The sequence below is a fragment of the Dasypus novemcinctus genome, chromosome 18 (genome assembly GCF_030445035.2).
Source record: "Dasypus novemcinctus isolate mDasNov1 chromosome 18, mDasNov1.1.hap2, whole genome shotgun sequence".
NCBI classification, from domain to species: Eukaryota; Metazoa; Chordata; class Mammalia; order Cingulata; family Dasypodidae; genus Dasypus; species Dasypus novemcinctus.
The window spans coordinates 17,898,055-17,920,248 of NC_080690.1; the positions used below are offsets into that span (position 1 = coordinate 17,898,055).

The 22,194-nt window shown below is 38.6% G+C and overlaps 1 long non-coding RNA gene across 1 annotated transcript in view; it reads right to left on the minus strand.

Moving 5' to 3' along the window:
* The window catches only part of LOC131274309 (uncharacterized), a 72,408-nt gene that overhangs the window by 12,364 nt on the left and 37,850 nt on the right, over window positions 1-22,194 (minus strand). Inside the window, exon 3 of the long non-coding RNA XR_009181523.2 lies at window positions 2,634-2,707. This is a non-coding gene — a long non-coding RNA (uncharacterized lncRNA). The remainder of the gene's footprint in view (window positions 1-2,633; window positions 2,708-22,194) is intronic.

Here is a 22,194-nt window from a genome sequence, read left to right on the forward strand (position 1 = left end):
CCATCCCTTCTGCCTAAGGTGACCACTTTTCCAGGGCCCTTCTATCACTTCTCCTTTTTCAGGTTTAAACACTTGCTCATCTTTCAAGATCTGGCCCCTAAGTTTCTTTTGTATGTGTAGAGTTTCTTGACTTCCCAGCATTTTCTATAGCCTGAGTACACAGGGTTAGTGTACTTATAATTGACTGGAATTAAACCTGATTGGTTATTCATTTGTATCTCCTTCTTAACAAGGGAGATCCTTGAGGGCAGGACTATATTTTATTTATCTTCATATTTTCAGTGCTCAACCCAGGGACCATTTATTTACTCAATGCATATGGAAGAAAGGAAGGGAGGGAAAGAGAGAAATTTAGACCCTTGAAAGTATAACTCATTATAGAAATACAAAGTATTACCAACAAGGGCAAAGATGTGCACTGTTTGATGCCCTGCTACTGTGCAGGAATGAGCTTACTGTTTTCATGGGCCACAACGCTCAGGCACAAAATGGAGGTCAATTTTAAGGTTGGAGGAAAGCAGAGTTCTTTCTCTTCATTTACCTACCTGATGAAGAGGTACACAATTTCTCCTGGATAGAAAGTATGCCCTTAACTAATACCATTGGCTAGCACTAATTTGGTTAGCTGGATAAACACAGAACAAAGAATTATAGAAACTTAAGGAACTTTGTTTAATTCATGGTAATAACATATTTTATCAAGTGGCATGTAGTTAAATGCGTTTAAACATAATCACATGGCATTTTGTTCAGCTGTCTTCATCTGGGGGTGTTAGAAGCACCAGGAGAGAAAATAAGCCTCCCCAAGGATTCTTCCTTACAGTACAATTTTAAAAAAAAGCTGAGTGTACAGCTTGCAAAATAATAAGCTTTGGTGATAATGCAAGCTTCAGCTACAATTATCGCAAAGAGTAAGTCTGCTGCTCAAGCTTCTAACTTATCCTTGTGACTATAGAACAGTCCAAAATGTCACGTTCAAGTTGGAGTGACTGTGGTCAATTAGGTAATTTCCACCAAATTGAGTCCATTAATACTTGGGCATTATCTTGAGGAAGAAATAGAAATCTGTGACAAGGTGCAATGTGGCTGGTGAAATATTAGTTTTGGACAATCACAAATCAAGATCCAAGGGTGCGTTAAATTATTCAGCATTCTTGACCTCATTATTAAATTACTTCATATGGGTTTTTGCTCATACTCATATAATCTTAGAGTCTAGGGAACTTGATTTTGTTTCTTTTCCTCAGCCATTTCCCTTTTTATCTTCTTTTCTCCTCCTCCATTCTTTGTTTCAGAGGTTTTGTGTATATCTATTTTTATTTTGTATCCCTTTTAATTTTATAATTTTAAAGGGCAGTGGCTATGGTTTTCTTGAAGAAGACACAAAGAGAACACATGATAAATACTGATACACCGACACATAATGGAAATACAAATATTAATTACAAATTTGGAACCCATGCCTTTCTTCACTAGCATACAACCTCAAAAAATACACAATCTTCCAACTTAACATCTGCCTTGGTCTACCACGTATAGAGCAGAAAGCTGCAATTTGTAACATATGGCCTTATAAGTGAGTCAGAACTTGTCTAGAAATATTCTAAAAGGATAGCAACAGTATTACCTTCCAAAATAATGAGAGAAAGCCACAAAAATACTCCAGAAAAATCACGTAACAAAGATGCTTAATTGATTCTGCCTTGTACCAAAGATGTTTGGAACAAAGTTGAGTTGATAGGGAAGGGATTTCTACAATTAGGAAATATGTTGGATATTTAAAACTTTAAACTGGTGTTTCCACAGGTTCTAAAGAACTTTAATCCTGGTTAAAGAGCATTACTAGCAAATATTTGAATTTGCAAGCTAAAATGGATCAGTTGGGCAAAGCAATGATGTGAACCTTGAATATAAACATCTACAGGTAACTTGACTGAATCAGTGAACATCTGTCAAAAAAATTTCCTATGCTGATGTTCTTTATGAGATTAACAAAAGAAATCAGGGAATATTAGCCATGTATGGGACAGTTCTTTTTTAGATATGTGTAATTTGTAACTTTGCTCATGATTCAAAACAAAACATAAACACGGTGAAAGCAGAGACAATGAATGCCATCTCATCATGCCCAGGTGGGAAGCAGGCTAGGCATAATCACTTTAAAGTGTTCTCTATATATCAACTCCTGCTTCATTCCAGAGTGGAGCTGTCTACTTTAGGGGCCCAGTGAAGCTGAACATTTTTAGCAAACTAAACATAGGCATTAAAATAATGTTTGAATTAGTTTTAATCACAGTGGCCTAGATTCTCAAGCTCTCCAGCGTCCCACTGTCTCTCTTCCATGTGTGAGATGCATGGCAGGGCTGCCCCTGCAGAAGCCTCGCCAGAGTGCAGAGCAGGAAGGAGAATTTAGGTCAATCACCTTTTGAAGTGTGAGCCCTTAAAACAGTTACTTAAGGTAGTATCTTGCTAACTGAGTTGTAGATAATAAAAGTGACCTGTGCTGTTTCCTGAAATACCATTTTTTGGTTGTAAGCAGTCAACGTATTAAATTTACACAAGGAAAAGAAAAAGAACAAGCAAAGTTTCATCCCTGCTCTTTCTGGAATTTATTAGGAAGGATTAGGGCTTACCTCTCTTAAAGCCTGGGCCTGAAGGTAGGTGCCTCCATTTCAATCTCTTCCAGCTGGGTCTTTGGGTTTTCCATCTGTCAATTGAGGAGAAAAGTAGCTTAGATGTCATCTCAGGACCTTTGGCGAATATGTTAAAAAATCATCAAATAGAAGAATGTATGAGGAGGTTGGGAATGGAGGTGGGAAGTCCTGTATTTGCTATGGACCCATTCCTCAGAGTTTAGAAAGATGCATTGTGTGCATGTGAGGGGCATGGGGCATGTGTTTTCATCAGCTCTTGGAGGAAAAAATAGGTCATGCTCTTTGTAAAACCAGAGAGGAAAACTCTCTCTCTCTCTGTATATATATACACACACAAATAAAACAATTTCTTTTAAACGTGAGATAAGACTATACAGGATTTGTAGATTTTTCTTTTACTTATTTCCATTTCAGCATATATATATATATATATATATTGATCTACCTCATTCTAACGGCTATAGAGTATTCCATTTGATGGATGTACCAAATTTAATCATGAATGATAATTTAGAATGGCATGGAGGTATTAACTAGACTAATTCTGCAATTTTTAAATTTGCTGGTTTTATAAACCTTATCCTGTCATGGATAGGGTCACCAACTTTTCCCAACAGTTCACTGAATAAGTGGTTTCATGATTTTTAAAAAATATTATTTTTTAGCATGGAAAAATCTAAAAATGTCTTTTAATTCGCGAACACATTTGTTGCTTTTAGTTTCATGGCAAGATTTAAGAAAAAAGCAAATAGAATCTAAACAACATAATGAATCTAGGGAAAATCTCCTTTATAACCAAAGAAAATGGTGTAATATTTTAAAAATTACTGATACAATTAATTGCATTTATGGCTTTAAAATAATATACAATTAATTATAGAAAATCTGAAAAAATATGCGGACAGATAAAGGAATAAAAACCACCCTAAATCCTACAATTCAACCAGCCCCATCTTGAAAACAAGGAGTATCTTTAATGGCAAGTAAAACAATTTCATTCCTCTGCCCCATAATATCCACATCCCTTCTCAGTCTGAAGCAGTCAGAGTGGACATTGTCCCAAATCTCTCAAGATTGAGGAATGAACAAAAATAAGGGGTGTGTGTAATCACTGACTGAAGCAGATTTATTCTTTTTTATATCTAAATCCTACAATTCATAAATAACAATTTACTGAATTTCCATCCAGTATATATATGCGTGCACACATATATACCGGAAAAAAAAAAAAAAAAAAAAACTGGAAAAGTATAGATGGATAAGACCTACTTTCAAAAATACATTTATTTATTATTTATTTATTTTACTATTTATAAAGTTTCATATCCAGGTGTTTTTCCTTATTATATAGTGATTTTTTTAAAAAAATGTGTATTTTCTAATAAAGTGGAAAAGGTGAGTTTATTTCAGACCTACAAAGAACTATACCAATGAGAAGATAAGTACCTGCTTCCTCTCATTGCCTTTCTTCCAACAGGATTACAAGTTCTTAGAAAATTTAAGATGACTTAAAGATTGATTAATTCCACACTGAATTTCAACAAATAGTCAACAGTGAGAGCAAGACACAAAATCCATTAAGCCTTGAAATTCTGAATTCACCTAGAAATGTAATCAGATTTTAGAATTTTGTTTTATCCCTCAAGACTGCAAACACCAAATTGAGCAGAGACCTCTTCCCGGGGCCTAGGAAGCTGCAAGAGGGCAGAGGAGGAAAAATCTCCTTTACTTCTCACGGCTCACTCATCCCACTTCGGGGGTTGTTAGCAGACAGAGTTATTGCTTCCCCTTCCTGGGGAATTAGAAAGACAGCAGAACTAGCCCCTTTTACACACAGAACCCCAGGCCATCATCTTTTCATAGCCCCACATAAAACAGAAATGGCCAAAGGTATGGGCCAAATAATTCCTGTTCCCTCTACCCCCAAACATGGAAGCACAAGCCAGGCAGTTATGGGGAGGATTCTGTCCCCACAATTTGGTACAATAGGGAAATTGGGGAGCAGATGGACAGTTTCATACTAAATTAAAAAGAAAATTTTTGGAAGCTCATTACTGGGGTCACTGAGTAAGACTCTGGGCTTTTGGGCCAGTCAAGTCATTTATTCAGTCAAAAAATACTATGTTCTAGGCACAATTCTAGTTGCTGAGAAGCATCAAAGAACAAAACAGAAAAAATCTATGTCTTAGTGGAGCATACATTCTAGCTAGGGGAGCAGACAATAAATAATATAGATAGCATTAGAAGGTGATAAATGCTGTAGGAAGCAAAACAAAGCAAAACACCAGAATATGGTAAGAAGGATTGGGAATGGGGAGTGGGCCACAATTTTAAATAGATCAGGAGAAGCCTCACTGAGGAGGTGATATTTGAGTCAAGATGTAAGAAGGTGAGGAAATGAGCTACGTGTTTCAGGATGAAGAAATAGCCAGTGCAAAGGCCCTGAGGTGGGAGCAGGCTTGCAGGGTTAGAAGAGAGTAAAAGAGAGGAAATAATAGTAAATGAAATCAGAGATGTAAGGGGTGGGGAGGAGTGTATGCAGGGCCTTGAGCAAGGTAAGGATTTTGGCTTTCTACTTGGGTTTGAATCTGTGCCATTATTTGCCAAAGGTCACAAATTGAGTAACTCTCAGAGATTCTACTTCCTTGTCTGTGAAATGGGAATCTTACTGACCAGTTATTTTGAGGATTAAAATGAGATCATGCCTATAAAATACAAAGCACAATGTCTGACATGTGGTATGCTTGCAACAAATGTTGGTTCTCTTATTCATCTGGAAATAGTTTTGTGTATTTTATATGAATTTTATAAATGGAAAAATAAACATAGAAAGGTGATGTAACTGACCAGGTGGGCCTCCAACTAGATTTAACTTTGAGGTGGTACCCCAACTAGATTTAACTTTGCAAGTAGATAACAATTTTTCCCACAAACTATAATAAAAATTGCACTATCACCAATACAAACTGAAAATTTCAAAAGGTAGGTTGGGGATGAAATTTGACAATGGAACTAAATCTTGGGTGTATTAGCCATTAAGGGCTAATATATTAGTAGAAATGTACAGGCAAATCTCATTATCTTCTATTTCCACTGAGTATCTATTTCAATGTTAGGAAAAAAAAAGCTATCTGTCCTTCTGGGGAACATCTGAACATTCAAACAATACCAGATAAAATGGTTGGCTTGCAAACTTTTGAAAACACCATTGCCTGCAGGGTTGAAAGGACTTCTCTTAGATATCAATCTGTTCTGCGTTAACTTTTTTTTATATGATGGTGGCAGTTTTTCCCTTATGTGGTGGTATCATTAGAGTTTCACTTGAGTTCACAGAAATCATTTTCTGGCTAAGTTTCTACTCGAACCCAGTTGCTATAGAAGTTGAAAATCAGTGGGGGAGGCAATTAGTTAGCTAGTTATTATGACTTAGTACATTTTAAGCCAAAGGAAAATGACAAAAACCTAAAATAATTCTATAGAAATATAGTGTCTCCTTTAACCCATAGATCATTAGCACAATGGACAGGATTACAAAGAAGCCACCAACACCTATCACACTCTCTCCTATTGTCTTATAATGCAGTTGTCATCAGTTGATAAGGCCATTTAAATAAAAGTTACAGCACAATTACTGTTGAAGGGCCAAAAACTATGGGAAGAACTGGGCATGGATTCCTCTCTGAACGGAAACAGCAACTATGCAAAGCTTACTGCCAAGACCATTAGTTATACCATCATTAGATGCTATGCTAGTTTAGGAGTTTAAAAACATTTGTCAAAGAATGTCTCCAGGGAACATATGTCTGTGTTGACTCTACTAAAAGAGTTTTCTCTGCTTTTAAGCACTAATGTAACATCTGATGTGTACTTCCTGGTGTGGATTCTGGACTTTCCAAAACTCTGGACTATATTTAACCTGATAAAGGTTTTCCTGACAAATGTGTCTTATGTTTTGTTCCCTATATTAGGAGGCCAATAAATGTTTTTGAAAGAATGAGTAGAACAAAAAAACATATCTATATCCTAATTGTCCTGGGATAAATCAGATTGTACACACACACAAATACACAACACATATTTACTTATTCCAAACTATCCATTTATACCAGTATAGAAATAGATATGTAAAGTGTGACTACTAAAAATAAAACACACAAGGATTTATAGCTCCACATCAGAGCAGTCCTTTTTGAAGTCATACAAAGAGATGTGAGTAAAAAATTTTTCGAATCCTTCTTTGGACATTTCTCTCATCACATCACCTGTTGTCATTATCTTGGGTATTATCCATGGTGACAAATGTTCATCACTTGAGAATAGATTTGATTTTTAAAATCAGCTAAAAGTCATTTGAAACAAACTTCTGAACTAAGTCAACATACTGGCTATTATTTTTTGTCTCAAAATATTAGGTAGGACCATAAAGAAAACTTTGATGTGGCTTTGATGTGGCTTACAACTTGCATTTGAAAGTAGGTCCAAAAGAGGAGACCCAAATATTTTGAGCAACAGCTCTACTGTTGGAACAAATCCATGACCTCCCGGGGTCACTAAGCTGAAGTGTAACACTTTTTTGACCATAAAAATAAAGAATCAGTTAATTCAATCACATTAGTTTAAGGTGATTCTTTGTCTTACATTTAATAGTACCGCATCCACTAGTTCATATAATAAATATTTACACATGGATATGCATTCCATAGACCATATGCTGCTTTGTAAGAGTAGGAACTCACTAAGTAGCTACAGTGGCTATAGAATTCTCACGAGGAAGTATAGAGGCAGCAATCTATTTGGAAGGGAGAATGCCGTGAAGCTGTTTTGGATAGCACTTATGTATGACTGAGAAAATATTAATAGTCTACAGCAAAAAATAAGGGATGACTGAAGGAGATTATGGGCACCTGTGTCTTTAACCAACTGAGAATATGAGAAGCCAATCTGAAAAGGAATCTTCCATTTCCAGGCATACCCATGGCAAGTTACACAAATATAGGCACAAAACTATATTTATGTTGCTCCAAGCTTGGATATATTCAAGCAAGTTGATGGACAGATATGTGAAAGAATGCATCGATTAGTGGTAAGAAGGGTCAGCAAGCAGGTAGGTGGATAGGAGACAGTAGCATCTTCCTGGAGAGAACACACTGATAAGTGGGTAAAAGTATGGGAGGGTAGCAGAGAGGGCTTCTCTTAGTGCCACAACTCAGACTGCTAGCAAATAGTAATCAAATATAAATCTTAATAGTCCAAGAGATTAGAGCTGAACTACAAACCCAGGTTCTGATGGAGTCTGTTCAAAAAACATTCAGTTTCACCCACTGACATTTCTGAAAGTTAAAAATTGCCTTACTGAGCCAAAGTGGCTCTGACTAATTTTCCCCACCCAGTTTTCTCCAGATCTTTGGTGTAGGCCAAGAGCTTGTGAGAAAAATGAGCAAGTGGGTTGCATGTGTTACTGGCAATCAATTACCCAAAGGCTTTAAACTGGGGACACAAAAAAGTGGCAGTTTTTCCCAGCACTGTCCTATGAAGAAATACCAATCTGTGAGAAGACTATAAAAACACATACTGAAAGAAGAGGCAATCTGTGAACCAGGTCAGGGATTTTCCCACTCTTCTCTGGAGTCTGCTGTTAGAAAACAAAATGAAAATTATGAAATACAATTCCTTCCACGTCTTTCTCTTGCTCGGAATTAAAAATCATCCACTGAAGACGTTCTCACTTCAAAATCCAGTCAGGTGCTTTCTACTATCAAGGAAGGTGCCTGAAGAATAAATTGCTCCTATCAGAAATAAAGCATTTCAGTTCTGCCACAAGCGGTGAGATCTGTGTTTATAAGTCTCTCCAAAGGCAGCTCCATTTTTGCTGCTGTCCTCTCATTTTCTTTTGATGCCTAAAACCTGTAGACTGGAGCACTGTGATTGCATTCGGCTCCGGAGCAGTGTAATTGTAAATATTCATTGGAATTCAAGCTAGCTTTCCCAGGTCTCTCCTAGGGCTGTGCAGCTATGCAAACAGCAGCGGTGCTGCCTTAGCTCACAGCCTGGAGGTGCCTATTTCCTCACAGCCCTAAGGACCCTTTCTTTATAGCGATCACATGCAGAGAAACTGGCCCTTAAACATCATTTCAATCTACCATTTCACTTGTTTTTCCCTTTCTCCCCATGACTGCCCATCCTTAGTGATTCTTTCTGTCAGCCCCAAGTGTGCATGAAAAAAGAGAACCATGTCCTTGACTAAAAGCCTATCTTCTGAATACTCTGTGTGCATGTGCTCAGTCTATTGAGGGGATTAATCAGATTCCAGCCAGCCCGTGTGTGTGTGTGTGTGTGTGTGTATATAAAAACTAGGATAGATGCCTACTCTAAGAAGCAAGAGCGTCAATGAGTTACTCCACTGTTTTTCAAGGTAAAACTTGGAGGAATTAAAAATCAATTAATATGGGATTGGGAGTACCATATTAGCTACAAAAATCCTGCAATGAAAATTACTCATGTATTTAACACAAACAAATTAGGCCAGAAGGAAAGTGTGTTTGACTTTGCTGATTCAATTCTCAATGTATTGCCTGTAAGGCTGAAGTTGAAGGTCAGAGTCAGACTCCCTGGACCACTCCCTGATATATCTTCTGAATGCCAGATGATTAGATTCCAACAGCATTCAAGGCAACTGCAATATTAACTTCAAAATAATCTGAGGAAGAAATCGATGCATAGAAAAATGACCTATAGAAAGCAATTTGTTGAGTTTCAAAAATAGATACGTTATTAATGTTGAAATATTTCGATGTAAAAGAAAGTCTAGATTGAAATTCTCTGGACTTGGCCAACATTTAGATTTAATGATGAAAATGAAAAATTACTTTAAGCAACAAAAAATATAGGAGTGATCAAAATTTTTTATCTATAAGAAAATTTATTCAATTTTATTTAATTAGGTGAGTTCACAAGCAAAAGGCACCCTTCCAGGCTTTTTGGGGGATACAAAGATGAATGATATGGTATTTTCTGCATGACTTTTCTATTAAACTTTAACTTCTCTAATAAAAATATTTAAAAATAGTAAAAAAAGATGAATGATATATGGTTTATGTCTTGAGGGCTAAGAATTTAGAAGCAGAGAAAAGATGTGCAGTAATAGCTATGCTATAAAAGGGGCAAAATTCTATGGTACTGTGGGGAGTTACTTCATGGCCAAGGTGAAAATCAATCAGACCCTGAAGCAGTATAAGGATTTTGGCAGATGGATTTGGATGGAGGGGGATGTTCATTTCTGCAAAAAAGGAAGAAGAAATGGTTTAGCAGTGTGATGAGCTGTTTTTGCTTTGAAAAACTGAAGTTTGGCTTGGTTGGAGAGTAGTGTGTGTAAACACCAATAGTGGAAAAATAAGAGGGCCCAGATTGTGGCATTGAGGCCTCTTCCTGTAGTATGAAAATAATCATTAGGAAAGGGAGTGATGGTAGATTCAGGATAAGTTGGAAGAAGAAAGACTACAAGAAATGGGAGCAGTTTGCAGCCTGTTGTGATATTTGAGTCAAGAGGTGTCAACCTGGGCAGTAGCAATGGTCATGCAAAGGAAGTGATGGATTTGACAGAGGTGGAGGTAACCCTGATGGAATCTGGAGACTATTTAAGTGAAGGAGACACAGAAATAATTCAAATTTTTGAGTCTAGTGGATAGGGTGGGAGGATAGAGATGTCATTATCAGAGAGACAGGAAACCTAGGAGGTCGAGTTAGTTTAGGAGAATGTGTTGGGGAAGAGTCTCCCTTTCAGTAAATGGAGTTGTCCAACAAAATGCTGGAAATGTGGAACTACAGTATGGGGGATTTGTTGGGCTAGGACTATAGACCTGGGGGTCATCTGTACTGAGGAGATAATCAAGGGTCTAGAAATGGATTAAGATCACCAAAAATGTGAGCATAAAGGAAAGAATTGAACATTGGGAGAACACCTCTGTTTAGGGGGTAGGAGAAAGAAACAAAAAGGCAAATTAGAGAGGCAAGATGGTAACCAAGATTAACGCAATTCAAGGGTCAACTCATATCAAGGAAGTCAAGGAAGGCATTTCATGGAGGAAAGGGTGATCAACAACATAAAATGCTGCAGAGAGATTGAGGGGGAAATGGACTAAGAAGATGTCACTAGTTATAGGAATTAGAGTGTCAATAGTAACTTACAAGAGGACAATTTCAAAGAGAAGTTACTTCAAAAGGGTTTAGAAATGATTAAGGGGTGAGAGAGGAATATATGTATAAATTATTTTTTGACAGGTTTGGTAAAGTCTAGAAAAAAGGTGAGAAGTTTTAAGTAGAAAAATCCATTTGCATATTAAAAAGTAAAAGAGAAGACAACTAGCAAGATGGTGGCAGAGTAAGGAGCTCCTAGAATCAGCTCATACTACAGGGCAGTTAGTAATCACTCTGAGCTATCTAAAGCACCCGTTTGGGGACTCTAGGACACCAGAAGAGCATCCTGCAACATCCTTGAAAGAATGGAAGTAGGATACTGCCCATCTGCAGAGACAATTTTGTAAGTAGAGCACTCCACGCCACAGAGGCCAGAAGACATTGGATGAGTACAAAGAAAAATTTGAAAGCATACATTGAAAACAGCAGATCTTAAGGGAATGAAAGGTGCAATAAATGAATTTAAAAATATACTGGAATCATATAATAGCAGATTTGAAGAGGCAGAAGAAAGGATTGGTGAGCTTGAAGACATGGCCTCTGAAAGTGAACATACAAAAGAACAGATGAAGAAAAGAAAGGAAAAAATTGAACAAGGTCTCAGGGAACTAAATGTCAGCAAGAGACATGAAAACATATATGTCATGGGTGTCCCAGAAGGAGAAGAGAAGGGAAAAGTGGGAGAAGGAATATTCAGATTGTCAAATGCCATGACAAAGAGAGAAATCTGAGAGCAGCAAGAGAAAAGCAATGCATAACATATAAGGGATACCAATAAGATTAAATGCATTTCTCATCAGAAGCCATGGAGGCAAGAAGAGTGGCATGACATGTTTAAGATACTGCAAGAGAAAAACTTCCAGCCAAGAATCTTGTTTCGGGCAAGATTGTCTTTCAAAAATGAGGGTGACTTTAGATTATTCACAGATAAATAGAAAATGAGGGAGTTTGTAAGCAAGAGACTGGCTTTGCAGGAAATACTAAAGGGTGCATTAAAGTCTGAAAAGAAAAGACAGGAAATAGAGTCTTGGAAGAGAGTCTAGAAATGAAGATTATGTAAAAAAAAGTAACTAAAACTGTTAAAAGAATGGTGAAAATAAAATATGATAGATAAAACAAAATATTCAGGAATAGATAACCAGTGATGTAAAGCACTTATATTCAGAAAACTATGACTCATTTTTAGAAGAAATAAAAAAAGACCTAAATATTTGGAAGAACATTCCATGCTTACAGATTGGAAGATTAAATATCATTTAGATGTCAATTCTACTCAAATTGATTTACATATTCCATGCAATCTTGATAAAAATTCTACTAACATTTTAAAAATAAATAGAAAATATGATTATAAAATTTATTTGGGAGGGTAAGGGGTTCTGAATAGCCAGAAACATCTTAAAAAGGAAAAGTGAAGTTGGAGGACTCTCATTTCTGGACTTTAAATCATATTACCTAGCTACAGTGGTAAAAACAGCAAGGTACTGGCTTAAAGACACATAGACCCAATGGAACTGAACTGATGGTTCAGAAACAGACCCTCATATCTATGGTCAAGTGATTTTTGACTAGCCTGTCAAACCCACCCAGCTCAGGCAAAACAGTCCATTCAACAAATGGTGCTGATAGAACTGCATATCCATAGCCAAAGAAAGAAAGAAGACCCCTATCTCACACCTTATACAAAAATTAAATCAAAATGGATCAAAAACCTAAATATTAAAGTAAGAACCATAAAGTTTCTAGAAGAAAATGTAGGAAAACATCTTCAAGACCTGGTGGTAGTTGTTGGATTCTTAAAGAAGATAAGAGGAAGCCTGAGATGGATTACTGATACTTAAGGTGTATAGAAGTTTTAAGTAACTGTACTGCAAAAGTGTGGAAATGTATAGAGTTGATGGCAACACATTATAGTGGGTAATACTGGTTTATAAATCAGAATGTAGGTGGAAGGGTAGTCTAGGGATGTAAATGTCAATTGAACAAAAGTTAGAGAATAATCTAGGGACTGAATAACACAGTAAATCCAGAGATGCATGAGAATTGTGGTTGATGGTACAGATGCAAGAGTGTCCTTTGTGACTAGAGCAGATGTATGCCACTTTTGTAGGGGGTGGGAATGTGGAGAAGCATGGGAAAAATACAACTGGAGTGACCTATGGCCTGTAGTTAACAGCAATACTGTAATATTCATGCATCTATGCCAAAGATGTACTGTGTTGCTAATAGGTGAGTATGGAAAAAGTGTTCCAAATGTACACTGTGGACCTGGTAATAATTGGACGATATTATCTCATAATCTGTAACAAATGTTTCACCACAGTGTGGTGCGTTGATAGAGGGGTGTTGTTTGGGAATTCTGCACATGTGCATGATTGTTTTGTAAGTTTACAACTTCTGTTATAAAAATATATTCAAAAATAATAATAGGGTGGGTTGGGGGAAAATACACCAAATGTAAGATAAGGACTATAATTATTAGTAAGATTTTGACAATATTCTTTCATAATTTGTAACAAACATCTCACAACAATGCAAGGTGTTGGTGAAGGGATGGGACCTCTGTATGAAGCTATGCATGTTTGCTTTGTAAGTTCACAACTTTTACTATACAATTTTTGTTTATGTATGTTCATATATAAATGATATAAAATTAATAATAATAGGGTGGGTTGGGGGAAAATACTTTGGTTAGTAGTAATATTTTGTGGATGCTCTTTAATCATTAGTTAATATGTTTCACAACAATGCAAGGTGTTGTAGTAGAGTGAGGTATGGGAGCCCTGTATGATGTTATATATGCTTGTTTTGTAAGTTTACAACTATTACTCTATACTTATTGTTTATGTATGAATGATACACTTCAACAAATTTTAAAAAAAGAAAAGAGAGATAATCAGGTTGGGGACAAAAGAGAGGGGATAACTGATGGAGCAGAGTTCTGGAAGAAAAGAGATGGTTTTGGATTAAGGCAGAGAGGGGAATTAGCTTTGGAAAGAAGACCTGGGCACTTTTCCTTCTGAGACAGGCAAGGAGAGAATAGAATGATTATAAATCATTTAGACGTGGAAGGAGGAAGATGAGGGAGTTCATGTCAATGAGTCTCATCTCAGAAGAGAAGAAAGCAAAGACAGCTTCTGAGAGAGAGGTGTGGGTGAGTGGGTTGTGCATTCCAGGGATGGGGAAAAATGATATCTTTGGGGAATATGATAGAGAGTGAATACAAAAATTGCTAACAAGTCTAGTTGAGGTGGGTAGTGCTAATTGACAAGATTATGTGACTCCCTCGCAAGGCCTAACAGGAGGGCAGGCAGCTGGGAAAGCAGATGATGAGAAGAGGCCAGTGTTGGTTACAGACCAGATAAGAGCAAGAGAAATTTAAAAAAAAATCATAGCTGGGTTAGAATAGGCATTTCAAAGACATTCTGACTGGTTGTCAGCATCCCTATGGTTTGAAATATCCAAAAAAAAAAAAAAATGGTGAAGAAATAATCAAGAAAAAAATGAAGGTAAAGGAAAAAATTAATGTGGTTTTCTTCCATTATTCGTTCCTTTGTTCTACCAATTCATTCAACAAATAGTTGCTGACTGACCCTCCATGCCAAGGCATGGGGAAAGAAGGCATCAGATCCTAAAATTAGGCTCCTTGCCCTTGAGATTATGACCCAACAAGAACGATGAACTGCTCTTCAGTATACAGTATCGATCAGGAACTGCTCTAATAGCCCATCCATATATTAACTTACTAAGTCCTCTCCCTAACCCTCGGAGGTAGAACCATTATTGTGCCCTATTTCGCTAGTGAGGATACTGAACCACAGCGAAGTTAAGTGACTTGTCAAGTTCACATAGCCAGGTACAAGCAGAGTCGGGATATGAATTTATTAAGTGTGGTTCCAGAGTCTGTCTTTGCTCTTAACTGCTATGTTATATGAACCAAAAGCATTTAGAAGTGGGTCATAAGTAGGGTGATTATGTATTCCAATCAGCCTGGAACAGTCCCAGGTTATGCCTGCTGTCCCAGAAAAAAATATTCAGTGTGTCCCCTTTCATTCAAAGATGTCCAGGTTTAGAAGACAAATTATATGGTCATCCTAATTATAAAAAAACCTAAACAATTGCTGGGCTTTTCAAACAATTAATTTTTGATTCATGTGATGAACAGAGACAAAGAACTGAAAGCCATTTAAGGACAATAAATGAAATGGCTCTCCCAGTTACGGTAAACAGCATGGAGACCCGTCTTCTTTCATTCCCTTGGTGAGATCACAGCCCTATCCTCATCTCCAGTGGCCTCTGTCCCCCTAATCACTTTAACCCTACTGGTTTCCAGTAAAGGAGAAACACAGAAAGGCACGTTCTCCAAGCTGTCATCAAATGCAGTTCTGCACAACTGTTCTTCATGAAGTAATGGAAATCGAATGCACAAAACCCTACAGCAAATCTGTCCTCTCATCTCTCCTATCCTCATCTCCACCCCAGGCCAGCACTCCACTGCTTACTTGAAACCTCAGGCAAAATAACCACATGTCATACAGAAATGCAGCCTTGGCCAGAGCTGGTATCAGGCTGACACCAGACCATTTGCAGCAATTTTGGCTGTTTTGTGGTTGTAGGTAATGTCTTAATTTCCTGAGCCTCCTCTCTCTATTGTCTTCTGCCTCCAGTGAGAATCAAGAAAATTGGTACCAGCCGACAGGATCTGGCACTCTAGGAAAAAATATTGTGCTCTTGTTGATGCCAAATTAGCTCCCTTGGAAGATTTAGAGCTGTACATTCAACTCCCTGTGGGTGATTTAAAAATATGTATCACTTAGTTTTCTAATGTGCACCGATGGCAGGAACATATACAACATTCGGCTCTTACTCCAGTAATACAATTTAAGATGCTGCAGCATGCAAAAATGATGGTAAAGCCTAGGCCAGGGCAAGCAGAGAACCAACTCAGCAAACTGAGCAGAAGACATCTATCCGAGGGTTTCAATATCTTGCTAAGCAACCATTTTAAATCTCTTGTAATAATCTTGAAGGTTAATATGCTGGTAAATGATGGCCCACAGGATTCTCTTATTTCTTTGATTGCTTTTTCTGTTGTCTTTCTAGTCTCCCCTTTCTGTCCTGGATCCTCTATTTTTCCTTCCCCTAAACTCACTCTTGCAGTGACTTTATGCATTCACAGTGATTTCAAACAGTTCCAATTATACATCTCTAGTTCAGCCCATCTCGTGGTGCCTGAAGGGCATCTTCTCTTTCTCCCTCTCATCCTTGGTAAGCTTGTCCTCTAATATGATCTCAATAATAGCTAACATTTATCATGTGTCAGGCAAAGCCTCAGTGCTTGGAACACTCACTACAACCCTATGAGGTAAGTACTATTATTACCTTTGTTCTGGAGAGAAGGATCTGGTAGTGGTGGAACTAAGATTTGGACCCAGGCAGTCTGGCTTCAGAGCCTGTGTTCTTAACCACAGCACTAAAGTGTCTCTTCACGTTCAACCACCTGGCCTCTCTACCTCATTGCCAGATGATGCCAATAGCTTCCTGATACTCTTTCTTGCATCAGATGAACTTAAAACGATTTATTTTCACATGGAAGGCTTAATGTGCTCTCTATTGATCAAATTTAAAGTCCTCTGTTGGACCGCCGAAGTCTTCCACTAATCTCTCTGTCTCCCGAGCCCACCTAGCCTCGCTGTTCCAGGTAAGGATAACCTCATTCCATGCAAGATGCTCTCCCCACTTCTTTAGGCTATTCTCTCTGCCTAAAACACAGTTCATAAATTCTGTCTGCATGCCTTTTACTTCCTTTTTCAGGATTTACCCCTTTTAGGAATTCTCCTCCAACTAATCCTAAATGTAAGGGTAAATTACATAAAGGTAGGGATACTATCTTCTGTTTTTTTATATGTCCTACAGAGTCTAGTTTAATGTTTATCACCCACTGGATATGTGACAAAGAGTGTTAACCTACTGACATAACTATGCTAACCAACAATGGAAAGAACTCAAGATGACAGCTGAAAAGCACAAATTAATAATTACTATAGACCAAGGCACAGGTCTTCATCTGTTTGGGGGCTTCTGTGCTCTGCTCTGAATGGCTGAGGGCTGGCCCCTACAGGCTGCATTCCTAGACTCCCAAGTCTAGTACTTCCTGCTAGGTTTAGCTAATGGGAGGAGCTGGAGAGAGAATGGAGCATGGGGGGTGGGAGGAGGAGAAACCAAGGCATTTCTCCCCTTCCTCCTCTGCTTCAGATATGACTCTGGCTGAAGTGGAATTTCCTTGTTGCTCTAGCTCCACTACATAGGCCCCTGTGATTCCAGCTTCCAGCAGGTGAGCTGAGCCCTTGGCTCTGGGAGCACTACCTCTTCCCTTCATTTCTACAGCCTAAGGAGGGTAATGGCTTCCTGCTGCTTTAACCTCACCATCCCCTCTGGCTTCTCAGCTCCTTCATGTAATTTCTTCCTTTGTAAATATTTGAAGTGCTCTATTTTCCATGTTATTTCCTGATAGAATAAGTGGCCTGCTTTTTTATTTATTATTATCCCAATAGAATCATAGAAAATCTCTGATAATGTGAAATTCCTGTCAAACTATGATTATTTTCTGTCCTTAGATTGTTTGACTAGGAGTTGAGCTCTGGCCACATGCAGTAGATGAGATGAAGATGACATGGCTGTAAGAATGGCATTAAGCCCTTAAGTTAATACTTATGCAATGTGGATTTTATTGCACCATATAGAAGTTTGGCTAAAATGCCAAAGGTTCTAAAATGCCCAGCTAATCTTAAGAAGGAGAGGGGGTCTTGTTTGGTAGAAGGAATGGTTATTGAGGCGATTAGAGTCTGCCGGCTAGAAGTCATTCCGTTTTCAGTGGGTGTTAGACTAAACCCAAGGTAGGTGATGGAAATTTGTGAGATTTGAGCTTTTTGCACTGATACACAGTATCCTCATTATGCTAGGTGGTTTAGAAGTTTGATAGTGTGTTATTGGGAGTAGGAAAAAGAGAGGTCATCCATAAATTGCAGAAGATGGGAGAGATGACCGTCACAGAGATTGCTGGCTAGGGCTTGTCTGAATAGGTGAGAGCTGTCTCAGAACCCTTGGGGGAGTATGGACCAGGTTAACTGTTGGGTGACATGGGTGTTAGGGTCTCTCCAGGTAAATGCAAATAAGTTCTGGGAGTAGGAGTATAGGGGAATGGTGAAGAAGGTATCTTTTAAGTCAAGTACAGAGTAGTGTGATGTTGTTTGGGATAAGAGAAAGAATAGTGTATGGGTTTGGGACTGAGAGCATTGGGGTAATAATTTGGTTGATGATGTATAAGTGTTGGACTAAGCAGTAGGTTCCATTGGGCTTTTTGACTGGTAAAATAGGGATGTTATAGGGGGATTTGAGGGTTTTTAAGAGGCTGTTTGTAACAGGTGAATAATTGTGGGTTTGATACTTTGCAGGGCACTCAGAGGGACAGGATATTGGGGTTTGAATGGAGTATATGGGTAGGATTTTTTAGTTGAACCATGATTGGTTTGGGGTGGGCAGCAATGATAGGAACTTCAGTGTTCCAGATTCCAGGACTGACAGAGCTTGGCGGGAAAAGGAGAGCAGAGGAGGGAGCTGGGGATAGGTTTGTTAAAGAGAGGAGGAAGATGCCATGAGGGCTTTGAGGAGAGGAATGAGTATTTGTGCTCTAAGCCTGGTTAAAATGTCTCTTCCAAGAATAGGAGTGGGACATCAGGGAAGAAAAATACTTATGCAATGTGTTTCAAACACAATTCTTGAGAATCCCTAATACAAGTAAAATTTGAAGATACACAGCTTTACAATACAATAGCTTTGTACATAGTTAAGTAAAAACACAGGAGAGGTTCCTTTATAATCTCAGGTAGATAAAACTAACTTAAACTAAAGATTATGATCCTATTTTATCAATTGCATTGTTATCTCTAAAGGGACTAGTTTAATATTTATCATCAAGTGGATATGTTCACATTGCTACAGGACATGGTACAAACTCTTTTAACCTTAACACAAATTTCAAGGTAAAGTCTCTCCCCAAGACAAGTCATAAATAAACCCAGTACTAATCCAATTAGAACCATGTGAGTGTGATTTTGAAAATCTTTTATGAATACCCAAAAGGGAAGGATTATGTTTTTTAACTAATCCATTCCTGTGGGTGTGGGGCCTTTTGATTGGACTATGTCAGTGAGGCATGAGTTGACTTGGCTCGCCACCCTTTTGCTGAATTCGATATAAATGGAGACATACAGAGAAGGGCACACACAGAAAAAGGAAGCCACCATAGTGATCCTGCCATGTGAGAGAGAGTACTGCAGGAAAACAGAAAAGCCCTGAGGGCTGAGAGAGGTCCTGGAGTCTGGAACCAGCAGAGCACAAGAGCATAGAAAGATGCCTCTGAAGAGCAGCTCAAGGCCCAGGAGATGAGCCCTGCCATATATCAGAGAGCTGATAGCTGAACCTGGAAAGAAAGCAGAGCAGCCAAGACAAAGAGAGGTGGCCAGAAAGAGACAAGCCCTATGCCTGGTTGTTCGCAGTCTAGCTCCGGGAGCTGGGCTCCGAGAGACCCTGAGCGGGGGTGAAGGCAGAGACCTAGGCAGAAACCACCCGCCATCTTGCTTCACCATGTGTCAGCTGACTTTGGTGAGAAATGATCTTTTTTTTAATTTTTTTTATTTTTTATTTTTTATTGATTTTGTAAAAATATTACATTAAAAAAATATGAGGTCCCATTCAATCCCACCACCCCCACCGCACCCCTCCCCCCCCAGTAACACTCACTCCCATCATCATGACACATCCATTGCATTTGGTAAGTACATCTCTGGGAATCTCTGCACCTCATGGTCATTGGTCCACATCATGGCCCACACTCTCCCCCATTCCATCCAGTGGGCCCTGGGAGGATTTACAATGTCCGGTGATTGCCCCTGAAGCACCATCCAGGGCAACTCCAAGTCCCAAAGGCACCTCCACATCTCATCTCTTCCTGCCATTCCCCATACCCATCAGCCACCATGTCCACTTTTCCCACTCCAATGCCACCGTTTCTCTGTGGACCTTGGATTGGTTGTGTCCGTTGCACCTCTATGTCAAGAGGAGGCTCAGATTCCACATGGTTACTGGATGCAATCCTCCTGCTTTCAGTTGTAGGCACTCTAGGCTCCATGGTGTGGTGGTTGTCCTTCTTCAACTCCATCTTAGCTGAGTGAGGTGAGTCCAATAAATCAGATTGTAGGAGCTGGAGTCTGTTGAGGCTCAGGGCCTGGCTATCATATTGTCAGTAAAAAGATTCAATCCCCTAAATATATCTTAAACCCCAACACCAACTACAATTCCAGTAAAGTAGCATGATAGTCTTATGAAAAGAGATCCCCTCTGAGTCCAGTTTCATCACGCAGAAACACCAGCTCCAAAGAAGGGCCATCTGACATGGCAGTGAACCCTATCTGCCATGACCATAGAACCCATGGGTCCCTTTAGCCCTCAAAGGAACCAATACTTGGGGATTGTATCTAATTTATCTGTCTCTTAGGCTCTGCTCAGTTGTGCATAAGGGCAATCCTTCTGACAGCCTCCAGACTCTTTTTTTTTAGAGACTCATAGCCATATAAACTCAGAGAAATGATCTCTGACAGTGTCTTGATTTGGACATTTCACAGCCTCAGAGCTGTAAATTTTTACCCCAAATAAATCCCCTTTATAAAAGCCAACCCATTTCTGGTACTTTGCATCAGTAGCCCTGTGACAGACTAAGTGCGCGAATAGGACAGGTCTCATCTGTGTTTGAGAACATCTTTGCTCTGCCATTTACCCAGAGTATCTACCTGTCTTATCTCTAGCTCTTTACTCAGCTGTGTCATCTAAGAGATCTTTGCTGGGATCTTTAGATGAGGCTTTGCAGTTCTTATCTGGACACAACTTCTTTGCTAAAAAAGAAAAGAAATAATTCATCCATCTGTATGTGTAGTCGCTTAATAAATATTCATTCATCACCCCTTCTGTGCCTACACACCTATAATGAGAAAAACTGTTTACGAAAGACACTGTTGACTAGTTATCCCAAAGACATTTCCAACATCTCCTCTTCCATAGCCTCCCCATATAGATGTTGGAGAGGTAAATACTTGTTTCCCCAGTTTTTCCGGTAGTGAGGGATGCCCATGTAACTTGTTTGCCTGTGAAATGTAAGTGGACGTCTGCCAAGGGATGGGAGGAGGCTTCTGGGAGAGCTGTTCATTTCCAGATAGAAAGGAATAGGCATAGTAGACCTGATACTTTTCTCTTCTTCCCCTTTCTTCCTTCTTTGAACAAAGCCATGATGGTTGGTGCTCCAGTACCCATATCAGCTTCTTTGGCTCTGACATCATAGATAGAAAGAGCCTACTTCTTTGATGACACCTCTAAGTGCTGAATTAAAGGCCCCCTTCTGCTTCTTATGTGAGGAAAATAAAACTTATTCCTTTAGCTCACTATTTTTGTTGTTTCTATTAATGCAACTGAATGGAGCCCTAACTGACAGAAAAGATATTCTGGATACATTACAAATGTGTTAAGTTCTATTATATTTATAAAATTCTATTATAATTACAAATTGCATTTAGAGGCAATTTGTAATAAATACTTTATTCAGATCTGTGATTTTATTTACGTTTTTTATCTTTTTTCCCTGCTCAGGGCTGATGATCACAGAGGAGTCAGCAAATGTTTTCTGAAAAGTGTCAGATAGTAAATATTTTAGGCTTGTAGGCCAGATGGTCTTGGTTGCAACTACTCAATTCTGACATTGTTGTTTGAAAGAAAGCAGACAGAGTAATACAGAAATGAATGGTGTGGCTGTGTTACAATAAACTTTATTTACCACAACAGGAGGCTGACCCATGAGCTGTATTTTGCCAACTTCTGATCTTAGTAAAGCCCATTTGAAAAAGTAAAAACAATTCTAAATTCCTGCAGGTTCCAATCTCAGTCTAACTCCATCAATGGTGTCAGTCAATTTTCCTTTCTTATTTATATTTTTAATTACAAAGCAACTTTGAACACTTTGGGGTGAATCCCATATGAATAAACAACACTGGGAAGGGGTAACCCGAGGCTAACTGAGGAGAAGGAAGCACAACAAGGACCTACTGTCCCCTTCACCTGAGGGATCCACAGAAAGGACTGATTGCAGTCCCTCTCTAAAACCAAACCAGAGACAATTTAGAGTTCCGTTAGGACATGCCTCCCAGCATATACTGTGTGGTGAGTGGAGAGAATAGTAAGAAGGTTCCCCTTAAATGGGCTTTTTTTTTTAAAAATAGGATAAAGGATGCAGAGTAGGAGA